The sequence below is a fragment of the Schistocerca nitens genome, chromosome 8 (genome assembly GCF_023898315.1).
Source record: "Schistocerca nitens isolate TAMUIC-IGC-003100 chromosome 8, iqSchNite1.1, whole genome shotgun sequence".
NCBI lineage: Eukaryota > Metazoa > Arthropoda > Insecta > Orthoptera > Acrididae > Schistocerca > Schistocerca nitens.
Window position 1 is genome coordinate 71755472 of NC_064621.1, and position 16629 is coordinate 71772100.

At 45.8% G+C, this 16629-nt stretch overlaps 1 non-coding gene across 1 annotated transcript; it reads left to right on the forward strand.

Moving 5' to 3' along the window:
- The first annotated feature begins 15084 nt into the window (after positions 1-15084).
- Positions 15085-15157, forward strand: Trnaa-cgc (transfer RNA alanine (anticodon CGC)). The gene has a single exon. It is a non-coding gene; the product is annotated as a tRNA-Ala (tRNA).
- The last annotated feature ends 1472 nt before the right edge of the window (positions 15158-16629 follow it).

The following is a 16629-nucleotide window of genomic DNA, read 5'->3' on the forward strand; positions in this document are numbered from 1 at the left end:
CCCCTTACAAAAACTAATGAATGACGGTGCTGATAAACCTCTTACGTTATTTGATTTTCAAACAGCTGAGCTGAACGTACTCAGACATTTCGCTCTTTACCTATTCTGATCAACACTAAACTGACACACAATATTTTTAGCGCAACGCAATCTGACTTTCAATAATCCCTACAAAAGATTCGCCCTGACTAACAATAACCTATACCTTTCATGAATCATTTACCTCACAAAAACCTTCATTACTCGAACTACTGCAATACAGCGAGCGCCAATACTGCCAGCTAAATAAAATATTCTAACTACTGAAGGCACGAGCTACTGATAGGCATAGTTAGCAAATGAAATATTTTGATAGAGAACAAACAATTTATTTACCTTAATACTCTTCAAAAGTCACATATATATATATATATATATATATATATATATATATATATATATATATATATATATATCAGTTCATGATATCCAATATTTCAAATTTACTCTTCCTGGCGGACACACGTCCACATCATCCGCTCTCAAAACTCCGCCATCTCTCTCCCCACATCCACCACTGCTGGCGGCTCATCTCCAACTGCGCAACGCTACGCGCTGTTAACAGCCAACAGCCCAACACTACAACAGCAAATTCAAACAATGCAAACCAGCCACAGACTGCACACAGCACAGTCAGTGATTTTCATATAGAGCGCTACGTGGCGTTACCAACATAAAAACCTAAGAAGCCTACTTACAACATGTCTGTGTATGCAATTTCTCTGCAGGTCATCGATCATAAAGGTGGGAGCAACAAAATTACCAAACCAAACTTAAAAGTGAGGAAGAATTAAGAATAGGAAAATGTGTACCAGTCACGGGTTGCAATACAAATCGCGCAAAAAGATACTAAGCTCTCATTCGGGAACTTCCAGTATGTTACTCCATGTCGGTCGATTTCATCAGCAGATTCCTCAGTCCATAAATATTTTGGAAGAGGACACAGCCTTAGTGGCTGACAAGTGTGTCGAAATGTGAACTGAGGACTTGAGGTCCTTTAGCAGTACATGCGCTTTCTAAATTTAGGAAAAAAACTGATTGAAATAGGACAGAAATATGACTCAGTGGATATTAAGAACCATATTTTGGTGGTATGGAACGTACTGCGAAGAAAGCTTAGTGTCAAAGAAAAGCTTCTTCTTTCAGGCATGTCCTGTTTAGACAAACATAAAATGAAAAACGAACTTAGTGTATGCTGAAATTCATTCTGAAAATTCATAATGAACTATTTTTGCCCCTCAGAGTGATTTCAGCAAACCGACAACACACATCCACAAAAAATTAATACTGGGTAAACTAGGACCATATTTGGCTGAAACACGCTATAGGTTACGAAAAGTAGACTTCCAAAACATTACTTTAGTTACTGTTAGAGTGTAATAGACATCTTCAGGTTCTTAGGTGCGAAGGATTTCCACTTTCAGAGATGGTTGTCCTTGCTACAGAAAACATGTAAGTGACCTGATGATGGTTCGAATTGGGAATAACTAGTACTTACCGAAGAAGCAGCGGCCTTGCCACAGTGGATACACTGGTTCCCGTGAGATCACCGAAATTAAGCGCTGTCGGGCGTGGTCGGCACTTGGATGGGTGACCATCCAGACGCCATGCACTTTTGCCATTTTTCGGGGTGCACTCAGCCTCGTGATGCCAATTGAGGAGCTACTCGACAGAATAGTAGCAGCTGTGGTCGAAGAAAACCATCATGAAGACCGGGAGAGCGGTGTGCTGACACCACACCCCTCCTGTCCGCATCCTCAACTAAGGATGACACGGCGGTCGGATGGTCCCGATGGGCCACTTGTGGCCTGAAGACGGAGTGCGTTTTTAGTACTGATCGAAAGTGGGTGAAGTTGCAGAGAAAACCGTTCATATCGAAGTAAATAACCAGCCGGAAACGAAAAACGGTCATATAAAATCCACGACTTTCTGGCCTATGATGACACAGAATCAATAAGTATTTCATTGAACCTCGTCTTGCGCGTAAGAAAAGATTTTTCACCAACTTCCGAAACCTACACATAACATTTCAGTGAAAGTGTACAGAATTAAGCGCTACGTAGCGTAACACAGCCGGAAGACGGCCTGGCAAGCAAGATTCCTTTGATCTGCTTGGCTTGGTCATAGCTTGGCTTAGACTGTAGTAATGCAGCCTGCCGTTTCTGTTGATAAGGTGCGGCAGATTGGCTACCTGAGTAACAACCAATCATGGGGAGTTTAAAAGCGGAGTGTATACGCCTCTGCCGCAAACCATGACAGTGAGGTGCTGCCTATGTGTCAGTTGCTTGTATCGGATCAGGATGGTCAATGTGGGGACGTGATAACATGGCAGACAGCTATGCAACACGTAGAGTTGCGCTCTACCAAAACTACGGCTAGGTATTTTTGGCACATTAAATAACGACGCAGTAAATAGTGGGATTACCGGTAGTATTCGTAGTAATGGTAGGGAAATGTGTGAGAGAGAAAATGGGAGCTGCAGACTTCTCTTTGTTGTTTGATTATGTGTTTTGTTTTGCACTTAACTAGAACTGCAGATCGTTCAGTGTTAGTCCATTGTGTATTTTATATTCTTACAAAACATGACTGCATTAATAAGTAATAATAATTAATTTACCACGTAAATGCTGTGCATCTATGTGACCTAAGCAATTGCTTTTAATGCAAGCGCAGTTTACATGCACAAACATAAAAAATATCTATGTGTTTACAGTTGTCATTTTGCATTCAATAGAACGTTCTTAATTATGATCAAAGGCAAGAGCTCCTTGTCATTATTGTTACGTCCGAAAGTTGTTTATAAGTAACAGAAACATTTTATATAAGGTCAACGAAGTATCGAATCGATGTTTGATATGTTCTCGTTTAGCGTTCTTATTTCCTTTTTTTTTTAATTTTCCATTTTTTTAGGATATTGCATTTGCTAATGCTATTCGATTAATGTATCTTTTTTTTATTTTGACTACAACATCCCTCTGTTACATATTACAAATCAACAATTTTCGACAGAATCTGAACTGAAGATTAACAATTACAAGTTTACTGTAAATACTGTTTATTTTTAAGTAACAGACAGATGAGAACTTACGTAGAACAACAATGTTCGGTAGGTTGCTTGTCCCTTTATACAGGGTGAGTCACTAACTATTGCCACCTATGATAACTCCGGAAGTATGATAGTAGTTGAAATGTTTGTGGGACAAATGTTGCATTGGACAACGGGGGCCACAATATGACGTTGGTTTTTCGTTGCTAGGTGGGGTCGCGTCAGAGATATGGTTAACTTTGTTTTATTAAATAGGATGCTATGTTTGGTACTTTTTTCCTGACAGCGGCTATCGAGACGAATCCAATGATGTGTAACAGTAAGGTCTTTGAAAGTCAACGAAGGTCACAAAGGTGGCATGAATGTCCATTTAAAGAAGGCGTTAGAATTGAGGACAACTGGTATCAAAGCTGTGCTGCAATCTTCGTATCATGGACTGAATGGTATTCCTTATCACTTCGGCACTTATTGGAGCACATGCTCTGACAATTCTCTCTCGTACATCGTGCAAATAGTAAATATTCACCGAACACGGTGTATCCATCTAACGTGCCATTGACATGTAAACACCATTCGATGGTTTCGCAATACAACACTAATAGGAATGGTAAGACTAGTATCGTCGAATCAAGAATATGAATAACGTATTCCCTCGAAGAACAAGTCGATATGCTTCTCATTTACGGAAAATTCCAACGAGATTCAGTGAGAGCTAGAGATTATATGCTGAAAGATGTCCTCAGCGAACTCACCCTACACGTCGTACATTTAAATGTGTGCATGATAAATTGAGGACAACTGGATCTTTAACGCATCGGAAACATATTCGGCAAAGGAAAGTTACTAAAGAGGAAACGGAAGTTGGTAGTGTTGACACTGTGATTCGAGATCCTTGTTAGTTCGGGTGAAATCGCAAGGGAATCTGGCATGAGCCAGAGTAGTGTTGTTCATGTTCTGCATCGCCATAAATATCGTACGTACCATATCAGTCTCCACCAAGTATTAACTACACTCCTGGAAATTGAAATAAGAACACCGTGAATTCATTGTCCCAGGAAGGGGAAACTTTATTGACACATTCCTGGGGTCAGATACATCACATGATCACACTGACAGAACCACAGGCACATAGACACAGGCAACAGAGCATGCACAATGTCGGCACTAGTACAGTGTATATCCACCTTTCGCAGCAATGCAGGCTGCTATTCTCCCATGGAGACGATCGTAGAGATGCTGGATGTAGTCCTGTGGAACGGCTTGCCATGCCATTTCCACCTGGCGCCTCACTTGGACCAGCGTTCGTGCTGGACGTGCAGACCGCGTGGGACGACGCTTCATCCAGTCCCAAACATGCTCAATGGGGGACAGAACCGGAGATCTTGCTGGCCAGGGTAGTTGACTTACACCTTCTAGAGCACGTTGGGTGGCACGGGATACATGCGGACGTGCATTGTCCTGTTGGAACAGCAAGTTCCCTTGCCGGTCTAGGAATGGTAGAACGATGGGTTCGATGACGGTTTGGATGTACCGTGCACTATTCAGTGTCCCCTCGACGATCACCAGTGGTGTACGGCCAGTGTAGGAGATCGCTCCCCACACCATAATGCCTGGTGTTGGCCCTGTGTGCCTCGGTCGTATGCAGTCCTGATTGTGGCGCTCACCTGCACGGCGCCAAACACGCATACGACCATCATTGGCACCAAGGCAGAAGCGACTCTCATCGCTGAAGACGACACGTCTCCATTCGTCCCTCCATTCACGCCTGTCGCGACACCACTGGAGGCGGGCTGCACGATGTTGGGGCGTGAGCGGAAGACGGCCTAACGGTGTGCGGGACCGTAACCCAGCTTCATGGACACGGTTGCGAATGGTCCTCGCCGATACCCCAGGAGCAACAGTGTCCCTAATTTGCTGGGAAGTGGCGGTGCGGTCCCCTACGGCACTGCGTAGGATCCTACGGTCTTGGCGTGCATCCGTGCGTCGCTGCGGTCCGGTCCCAGGTCGACGGGCACGTGCACCTTCCGCCTACCACTGGCGACAACATCGATGAACTGTGGAGACCTCACGCCCCACGTGTTGAGCAATTCGGCGGTACGTCCACCCGGCCTCCCGCATGCCCACTATACGCCCTCGCTCAAAGTCCGTCAACTGCACATACGGTTCACGTCCACGCTGTCGCGGCATGCTACCAGTGTTAAAGACTGCGATGGAGCTCCGTATGCCACGGCAAACTGGCTGACACTGACGGCGGCGGTGCACAAATGCTGCGCAGCTAGCGCCATTCGACGGCCAACACCGCGGTTCCTGGTGTGTCCGCTGTGCCGTGCGTGTGATCATTGCTTGTACAGCCCTCTCGCAGTGTCCGGAGCAAGTATGGTGGGTCTGACACACCGGTGTCAATGTGTTCTTTTTTCCATTTCCAGGAGTGTAGTATGGATTGTATTTGTCGCATTGAATTCTGCCGATGGGCTCAACTTCACAGTCATAGGGATGACACATTTATTAATTTGATTTTATTTACTAACGAGGCTACATTCACCAACCATGGATATGTTAATTTGCATAACATTCATTATTCGGCAACTGAAAATCCATGTTGGTTGCGGCAAGTTGCACAACAAAAACCGTGGTCGGTGAATGTATTGTGTGGGATTCTGGAAGACAAAATTATAGGCTCGTATTTCATCGAAGGAAATCGTAATGGTAGGAAATGCACCACATTCCTGCAAGAAGGATTAGATGTGTTATTGGAAGAAATACCTTTAGGAACAAGGAACAGAATAGAAATACCCTTAAAAAAAGGAACTGAATATGGTATCAACACGATAGGTGTTCGTCAGATTTTTTGATGATGACTAGAAATGAGTTGCAGAAACTCGTGTCGTGGCCGGCTCGTTTGCCAGATTTGACGCCTCTGGATTTTTTCTTGTGGGGATTGTTTATAAAGACGTTCCAATTACACCTGAAGATATACCAGAAGAATTGTCAGAGCATGTGCTTCGGTAAGTGCCTATGTGATAAGGAAGATCACTCAGTCGATGAGAAGAAGATTGCAGCTTTGCATTGATACCAATGGTCATTACTTCGAACACCTTCTGTAAATGGAAGTTCATGAGTACGTGATGTGTGAATATTTGAAGTGTAGATGAACGTGGGAATCAGACTGTGCAGCTTTGTGTTATCACATACGTGGGGGAAACTGTGATTGTAAAGCATACAATTTTCCGTACTTCATAGATTGCTTAGTTTTAGACGGTTTAAGATGTGGTTAATTCGATTTCCTTTGACTTTTGGGTATGTGTTATTTTGTAATTACGTGTAAATGGAATTCGGAACTGGAATTATCGAAGAGGGCGGGTGTTTGGTATGTGAATAGGAGTATGAAGCCGAATGGCTACTGTGTGATTTGGCGAGTAAAAGAAGAGATTTTTCACACACTTTGGTACTGGGAGAGGAACTTCGCGCGTTAGTCGAGAAGCTTTTGTGACGAGAGATGCCGGCCGAAGTGGCCGAGCGGTTCTAGGCGCTACAGTCTGGAACCGCGCGACCGCTGCGGTCGCAGGTTCGAATCCTGCCTCGGGCATGGATGTGTGTGATGTCCTGAGGTTAGTTAGGTTTAAGTAGTTCTAAGTTCTAGGGGACTGATGACCTCAGCAGTTAAGTCCCATAGTGCTCAGAGCCATTTGAACCATTTGACGAGAGATCAAGTAGGCCGGAACTCTAGGCATTTTCATTAAGATAAAGTAACAGTTGGAATTTGAAGAACTTGGTTAATTGACAGAAGTTTATGATCAGTGGTGGAGGACATCTACGTAAATTTCGGATATTTTAGTGAGGACGAATTTGTCTGTCAAAATGTTCAAATGTGTGTGAATTTCTAAGGGACCAAACTGCTGAGGTCATCGGTCACTAGACTTACACAGTACTTAAAGTAACTTATGCTGAGAATAACACACTCACCCATGCCCGAGGGAGGACACGAACCGCCGACGGGAGGGGCCGTGCAATCCGTTACATGGCGCCTCTAACCGCGCGGCCATTCTGCGTGGCGGAACGTCTCTCGAAGGGTATAAATTCTGCGAAGCGTAATGTGGTTTCATAACCGTCAAATTTCAGAGTACTAAGTCATGACCTGCATAATATTTAAGCGAGCATTCGAAAATATTAACCACCGGGTAATTGTACACACTGCTTGTTAAGTGACTAAAATTGCAGATTTTTCCCATAACGGGTCTGAAATGAAATCTTAAGCTGGCTACTAAAGGGATATAACTGTAAGCGCGGAACGACTTGTGCGAACTATTCTTATTTTCGTATTTTCATTTCTGGAAATGCGTGTTAGGACTGACTAGGTAGCAAATGTGCGTACTGAGAGGGTCAATACAGAAGCAAGGACTATTCTTCATTTATTAGTTACAGCCAGGCCCGATGTAATTAACGTTACCGGTGTACTGCATTTAAATAACTCTGTACACCAAGTCGACACATGTAGAGCAATTAATATTTTACAGCTTTTCTCAGGTGACGAGCAAAACAGATCTCCTCGGGGCAGTCTGCAGTTCTCTTTTTAGTCGAATGACGGAAAAGGTATTACGTCGCGGAACGCTGTTTCTTATCCTTTGTGAGCATCACTGGTCATCCCATTCTGCTCCCGTGTCGGGGTGATCATTTAACGTCCCAGCTCGCGACAGGAGAGTAGAAAATCGACACCCGTGTACCTCAATGGATTAGACGAGCACCAGCCAGACCCTGTGGCATGTGGCTGCTCCGGCTGCTGATTCCCCCAGAATGATTTTTTCCAGTGAGTCAGGTTTACACCTCTTATCGTCCAGCAACGTTGCCAAGAGTTGAGAAGTTGTATTGAGTTACTGTCAACAACGTAATACCACACCCGCTTAACAGGTCTTCGTAAGAATGGAGGTCTGTCGTTTAATACACTACTAAAAAATGGCTCTGAGCACTATGGGACTTAACAGCTGTGGTCATCAGTCCCCTAGAACTTAGAACTACTTAAACCTAACTAACCTAAGGACATCACACACATCCATGCCCGAGGCAGGATTCGAACCTGCGACCGTAGCAGTCGCCTAGAACCGCGAGACCACCGCGGCCGACTTAATACACTACTGGCCATTAAAATTGCTACAGCAACAAGAAATGTAGATGATAAACGAGTATTCATTGGACAAATATATTATACTAGAACTGATATGTGATTACATTTTCACTCAATTTAGGTGCACAGATCCTGAGAAATCAGTACCCAGAACAACCACCTCTGGCCGTAATAACGACCGTGATACGCCTGGCCATTGAGTCAAACTGAGATTGGATTGCTTGTACAGGTACAGCTGCCCATGGAGCTTCAACACCAGACCACAGTTCATCAAGAATAGTGACTGGCGTATTGTAACGAGCCAGTTGCTCGGCCACCATTGACCAGACGTTTTCGATTGGTGAGAGATCTGGAGAATGTGCTGGCCAGGTCAGCAGTCGAACATTTTTTGTATCCAGAAAGGCCCGTACAGGACTTGCAACATGCGGCCTTGTATTATCCTTCTGAAACGTAGCGTTTCGCAGGCACCGAATGAAGGGTAGAGCTACGGGTCGTAACACATCTGAAATGTAACGTCCACTGTTCAAAGTCCCGTCAGTGCGAACAAGAGGTGACCGAGACGTGTAAACAATGGCACCCCATACCATCACGCCGGGAAATACGCCAGTATGGCGATGACGAATACACGCTTCCAACGTGCGTTCACCGCGATGTCGCCAAACACGGATGCGACCATCATGATGCTGTGAACAGAGCCTGGATTCATCCGAAAAAAATTACTTTTGGCCATTCGTGTACCCAGGCTCGTCGTTGAGCACACCATCGCAGGCGCTCCTGTCTGTGATGCAGCGTCAAGGGTAACCGCAGCCATGGTCTCCGAGCTGATAGTCCATGCTGCTGCAAAAGTCGTCGAACTGTTCGTGCAGATAGTTGTTGTCTTGCAAACGTCCCCATCTGTTGAGTCAAGGATCGAGACGTAGCTGCACGATCCGTTACAGCCATGCGGATAAGATGCCTGTCATCTCGACTGCTAGTGATACGAGGCCGATGGGGTCCAGCACGGCGTTCCGTGTTACCCTTCTGAACCCACTGATTCCATATTCTGCTAACAGTCATTGGATCTCGACCAACGCGAGCAGCAATGTCGTGATACGATAAACCGCAATCGCGATAGGCTACAATCCGACGTTTATCAAAGTCGGAAACGTGATGGTACGCATTTCTCCTCCTTACACGAGGCATCAGAACAACGTTTCACCAGGCAACGCCGGTCAACTGCTGTTTGTGTATGAGAAATCGGTTGGAAACTTTCCTCATGTCAGCACGTTGTAGGTGTTGGCACCGGCGCCAACCGTGTGTGAATGCTGTGAAAAGCTAAGTATTTGCATATCACAGCATCTTCTTCCTGTCGGTTAAATTTCGCGTCTGTAATGTCATCTTCGTGGTGTAGCATTTGTAATGGCCAGTAGTGTACATTAGGATCATGTGTATTCAAGATACGTGAACGAACCTGAAGCTTATCTCCCTAAAACGGTATTACGATAAAGTAAATATACTATCGAGCCACACCCACGTGTCCACCTGTCAAAAGCCACTATAGTCACCTTTTTAAGCACAGACCGCTGCTAGACGTGCAGAGTCAGTCGTGTTTTGAAAGGTAGCGACAGGTATGTGGACCGATTCCACCCCCAATGCCATGACCACCGGTTACTCGGCTGTCGGCTGAGGACTGCGACGGTACTGGGCACTACAAATTGACGTTTCAATTGTATGGCCCGAGCCCTTACGTGCTATGGCACGAAAATATCTATATTTTTTACACTCAGCTTAATTGAGCGGCACAGAGATGTGGCTGGTCTCAATGTTTCGGTACGTTTTTCGTCATAGGGTTCCAGCTCACACGTGTCGTAAACTCGGTTTTTAAGATGAAATGAAATATAAAAATCTAATGCAGGGATGTATTGCGGTGAAATTTAAAATATTGATTCACTCACGTTGGTTTATAATTTGAAAAAGTAGTTTATTTTCCTTCAATATATTCACTAAACACTTAAAATGCATTCTGAGGGGCTATTACGAAAGGGCGGCCTTTAACAACTGATACTACAGCACTTCACTACAAAATTCATATGTCGCGATCACGGCACTCGACAGTCTGTTCTCAATTCACGAAGTACACTCTTTTCTGCTGTCCTCAACCACTTTACTGCGCTCCGAGTGATCGCTTTAGAATGTTTCTACGTACGTACTTGTCCCTGAACGTGGCTACCAACCCACTACCACCCCCAGTTGCGCGGCACGTCCGGCTCTTAGCGTCGCTCAGAACCAACTACTCTCAAAGATGGCCGCCCAATCCACCCTCGAAACGACTGCCTAACTTGAAACAATGTTTGGCAAAAATTATGAATATTTTAAAACAAAAACGTATATGATACATTGCAAAATACGGAAAACTTCTGGGCAATAACGATTTAAGGTCAAGTTTTCCGTATCTGTCACCATTTTTTCACAAATAATGTTCTTGCGGTGTGATATTGCTTTGCCGGGATTTTTTATGCTTGACATAAATAAACAAATAAAAATACATACTTAATTACTCATCTACCTCATTAAACTTCAGAATGCTGCCGCTAGTTTCGTCTCTTTAAATTTGTTTATTACCAAATACAAAGTTTCTCTCAGTCGAATCCCGTATTCCCACCTCTCATTCAAAAATGGTACATGTTTTGCTATATCGGCTATGATCGCTCGATGCAGATATACTAGCCGCATCTTTAGACACTTTGTTTATATTAATCGGTCACGGCATTGCCGCGATATTAGCTTTTGAACTTTCATAAATTTGCAATTTTTAAGACAACAATAACTTTTAGACTATTGTCTATTTTTGTGGCACGTCTACATAATTTAGCTTCACATATTTTTCTGTCCATGAGTGCCAACTCGCACCTCCGTGTCACTCTTTATCCACTTTTCTCTGGCACACATTTTTCTCCAAGCTCGCAGACACGGCCATACGCGCCCCTGCCAAACGCTCGGGTTTTTCCCAGGCCGCATAGGCGTCAGCCGCTCACCACGGCCCCGTAGCAACCGCCAGCCACGTGCTCTGCAGCGGGAAACTGCCGCTCTGATCTCCCCCCACAGCTTGTACAGTCACCGGATCCATGGCGCGAACAATCCTATCGACGTGGTCCCACAGATTCTCGACTGAATGGTTCAGATGGCCCTGAGCACTATGGGACTTGACATCTGAGACCATCAGTCCCCTAGAACTTAGAACTACTTAAACCTAACTATCCTAAGGACATCACACACATCCATGCCAGAGGCAGGATTCGAACCTGCGACCGTAGCGGTCGCGCGGTTCCAGACTGAAGCGCCTAGAACCGCTCGGCCACTCCGGCCGGCTTCTCGACTGATTTTAGATCCGGAGAGTTCGATGGCCAGGGAAGAACGGTAAGCTCACCCTGGGGCTCTTCGAACCACGCGCATACATTGCGAGCTATGTCACGTGTTGCATTGCCTTGCTGGTAGATGCCATCGTGCTGAGAAAAAATAAGAGGTATGTAGATGTGGACATAACCCCCAGGGATAGCTGCACACCTGTGTTGATCCATGTGCCTTCCAGAATGACGAGACCACCCAGAGAATGCCCCGAAAACATTCTCCAGGCCATAATGTTCCATCTTCCAGCAATGACCCATCCGACTATCGTAGTAGCTTGTTTGCTTTCAGACGTTCCACGCCGATGGAGCATAAACGTGATTCATTTGAAAAGACCAGCTGTTGCCATTCAGTGGACGTCCAGTTCCGGTAACGGTGTGCAATTTACAGGCTTTTTCACAGATGAACTACTGGCTGCTTGGATGCAATATGAACCACACGCCTGCTGTTGAGGCCAAAAGGCACCAACATTCATTGAACGGTCGTTGAGGAGACACTGTCGGTAGCCTCTTGGTCCATCTTGGCGGTCTGTTGCTCAGCAGTTGCACGTCTATTTGCCCTTACACATCTCCGCTGTTTCGGAAATGCTTTCACCCTTATTCTAAAAGCCAGTGATCATGCCCTTAGGGGCAACGCTACATTTCCGCAATACGACAATAACTGCATCCTCCAGACACGCTTTATGTTCCCTCTACTGGTAGTTCAAATGGTTCAAATGGCTCTGAGCACTATGGGACAACTTCTGAGGTCATCAGTCCCCTAGAACTTAGAACTACTTAAACCTACTAACCTAAGAACATCACACACATCCATGCCCGAGGCAGGATTCGAACCTGCGACCGTAGCGGTCGCCTGGTTCCAGACTGTAGCGCCTACTGATAGTGCTGCCAGCTGCCCTCTGTGAGTGGTTATTGCATGTTCACGTCCAGTTTAACTGGAGCAAGCAAATTCACTGCTGTTTAAACTACAGGGTGCTTCAAAAAGGACTTCACAAATTTAAAAATTCGTATCAATTTATTGAAAGAAGATATAGAACTTGGTTTAGTGTTATTTTGTAGGGAAACACATCACGTTTTTTTGCCTCAAGCTAATGATGTTGTATGTGGCTTCCGTTGGTTACCCTGCACACATCCCATTGGTAGTCAATTTCTTACCAAACTCGCCGTAGCACTGCAAGTGTAACTTGCTCAGTATCGGCGTAAATTCTTGCTCGAAGATCAGGTAGAGAAGCCGATACGGGAGGAACAAACACGATATCCTTGATGGATTCCCGTAAAAAAAATGGAATGGTGTCAGGTCTGGGGAACGTGGGGGCCATGCAACTGGCGCATCACGACTAATCAATTGACCTGGAAAGCGGTCATTCAGAAAATCCCGGACGTCAGCCGGGTAGTGGGGTAGTACACCATTTTTCATGAAGTAAACATTTCGTTCTTGGTAATCCTCATCGATCTGTTGTAACGTATCCAGGTACACTATCCTGTAGAGTGTAGATGGTTCTCTAACGAAAAAAAAGGGCCGTACACTTTGTTCTTGCTCAATGCACAAAAAACGTTCAGTTTAGGACTATCACGAACATGCAGCAACATTTGATGTGGATTTTCACTGCCCCAGATTCTACAGTTATGTGTGTTAAATTCGCCACTTAAGTGAAAATTCGACTCGTCAGAAAAGATGATTTTGTCCAAGAAATGTTTATCCTCATGCAATTTTATCAGTGCCTTTTAGTGATTGTACGATCGTCATTCTGTACGGTTTCAAATGCGAACCGTTTCTCAACACACGCCAAACAGTCGTATGTGGGATTTGCAGTTCGCGAGATGCACGCTGGGTTCGTTTCTTAGGGCTGTTGACAAAACGTTGTCTCATTCGCTTAACGACATCGTCTGATGTGCTTGGACGACCTGGTTGATTTCCCGTGTCTTACCGACCCCCTGTTTCTACAAAACATTTATGCCGCGCATACATTGTAGGCCTACAAGGAGGATCTTTAACGTACTCGGTACGGAAATTACTCCGAACTATTGTTCCCGAAACCGATTCTTCAAACGAAAACACAGAGCTAGCACGCTTGGGTCCAATGCAGGCAGTCATCTTTAACGCTACTGCCACTAGCGTTCCTTACGGAACGATTCGGCACTAGCGATCTACGCGAGACAAAACTTGATGTATTTCAATACAGATTGACAGTACAATCATCTCTGTAGGTGTTATGAATTAATTTATGTTAATTTTTGAAGTTGTAAGGTCCCTTTTGAAACAAGCTGTATATTCTTATACCACTGGGAATTAAAATTGCTACACCTCGAAGATGACGTACTACAGACACGAAATTTAACCGACAGGAAGAAGATGCTGTGATATGCAAATGATTAGCTTTTCAGACCGTTCACACAAGGTTGACACCGGTGGCGACACCTACAACTTGCTGAAATGAGGAAAGTTTCCAACCGATTTCTCACACACAAACAGCAGTTAACCAGCGTTGCGTGGTGAAACATTGTTTTGATGCCACGTGTAAGGGGGAGAAATGAGTACCATCACGTTTCCGACTTTGATAAACGTCGGATTGTAGCCTATCGCGATTGCGGTTTATCGTATCACGACATTGCTGCTCGCGTTGGTCAAGATCCAATGACTGTTAGCAGAATATGGAATCGGTGGGTTCAGGCGGGTAATACGGAACGCCGTGCTGGATCCCAACGGCCTCGTATCACTAGCAGTCGCGATGACAGGCATCTTATCCGCATGGCTGTAACGGATCGTGCAGCCACGTCTCGATCCCTGAGTCAACAGATGGGAACGTTTGCAAGACAACAACCATCTGCACGAACAGTTCGACGACGTTTGCAGCAGCATGGACTATCAGCTCGGAGACCACGGCTGCTGTTACTCTTGACGCTGCATCACAGACAGGAGCGCCCGCGATGGTGTACTCAACGACGAACCTGGGTGCACGAATGGCAAAACGTCGTTTTTACGGATGAATCCAGGCTCTGTTTACAGCATCATGATGGTCCCATCCTTGTTTGGCGACATCGTGGTGAACGCACATTGGAAGTTTGTATTGGTCATCGCCATACTGGTGTATCACCCGGCGTGATGGTATGGGGTGCCATTGGTTACACGTCTCGGTCACCTCTTGTTCGTATTCACGGCACTTTGAACAGTGGACGTTACATTTCAGATGTGTTACGACCCGTGGCTCCACCCTTCATTAGAACCCTGCGAAACCCTACATTTCAGCACGATAATGCACGACCACATGTTGCAGGTCCTGTACGGGCCTTTCTGGATACAGAAAATGTTCGACTGCTGCCCTGGCCAGTACATTCTCCAGATCTCTCACCAATTGAAAACGTCTGGACAATGGTGGCCGAGGAACTGGCTCGTCACAATACACCAGTCACTACTCTCGATGAACTGTGGTATCGTATTGAAGCTGCATGGGAAGCTGTACCTGTACTAGCCATCCAATCTCTGACTCAATGAACCGAGCGAGGTGGTGCAGTGGTTAGCACACTGGACTCGCATTCGGGAGGACGACGGTTCAATCCCGTCTCCGGCCATCCTGATTTAGGTTTTCCGTGATTTCCCTAAATCATCTCAGGCAAATGCCGGGATGGTTCCTTTGAAAGGGCACGGCCGATTTCCTTCCCAATCCTTCACTAACCCGAGCTTGCGCTCCGTCTCTAATGACCTCGTTGTCGACGGGACGTTAAACATTAACCACCACCACCATCTGACTCAATGCCCAGGCGTATCAAGGCCGTCATTACGACCAGAGGTGGTTGTTCTGGGTACTGATTTCTCGGGATCTACGCACCCAAATTGCCTGAAAATGTAATCACTTGTCAGTTCTAGTATAATACACTTGTCCAATGAATACCCGTTTATCATCTGCATTTCTTCTTGGTGTAGCAATGTTAATGGCAAGTATTTTAGTATATCATCTAGTATTGTGTCACGTACGTCTTGCTTTTTTGATATCTAAAAACCAAATCAATTTTCACAAACATGAAGGAAGAGTTACTTCGTGCTTTAAATTTGATTTCAGTTCGTTAACACCCAGCAGGAACAATAGCGGACTCGCAATAGGCGGCGTGGAAGTCGGCTGGTGATCTGCCCTCGTCCAGATCCCTGGGCGCCGATATTCCCGCGCGGGCCTTTTTAATCTGCCGGAGGGAATCTCAGCCGGCATCTGACATAATTACAGCTACACGCCTAATGCAGCGCAACGTCTCAATAAATCGTGGAAAAAATCCTTAATTACCAGCGCGGCGGCGGCGGCGGCGGCGGCGGCGGCGGCCTGCCGGCCGGCTTCCATTTGTTTCGCACGGCGCGCGTGGGGCCCGCCGTCTCATTACTGGCCGTCCCCGGCCTCCGCCGCCCCCGGCCTCCGCCCCCGGGAGGCGGTGTGCGCCGTGGGACGTGGGAGCCTGCCGGTAATTAACACCGCGGTAGCCTGTAGGCGCCAGCGGGTATCTCACGCGGGCCCGACCCGCGCAAGCAAGTGCCGGCAAAACGCCGAGGCGAGGCGAGGTGCAGGTAGCGTGCGTGTGGCTCTCTGGTTGCATCTTGATAAGCCTTGTATTGTCTTCGTCGTCTTCTTCTTCTTCTTCTTCTTCTCCTCATTCTGCTGTTGCACCTCGTACAATTTTGAGCTTCATGCCTCATCCCTAATTTTGCGTGCTGTCCTTACAGGCACATTGGACAACGTATGACTCACACCCTTCGGTTGCTTTGGAATGCTGTAGATTTTGTAGTGTTGTACGGAACCAAGTGATTAAGGTGGTTAGGACGTGAAATGGGCCGACTTGAAGCAGGAGAGGCACCACAGGCTATTTTAATTTCCAATTCAGGATTCACACCCATAGCAGTGGAAGTACAAATATGAAACGTTCCCTTAAAAAAATTAATGAATTACTGTGCTGGTAAACCCCTTACGTTATTTGATTTTCAAACAGCTGAGCAAAGCTGAACGCACTCAGACATTTCTCTCTTCACCTGATCAACACTAAACTGACACACAATATTTTTA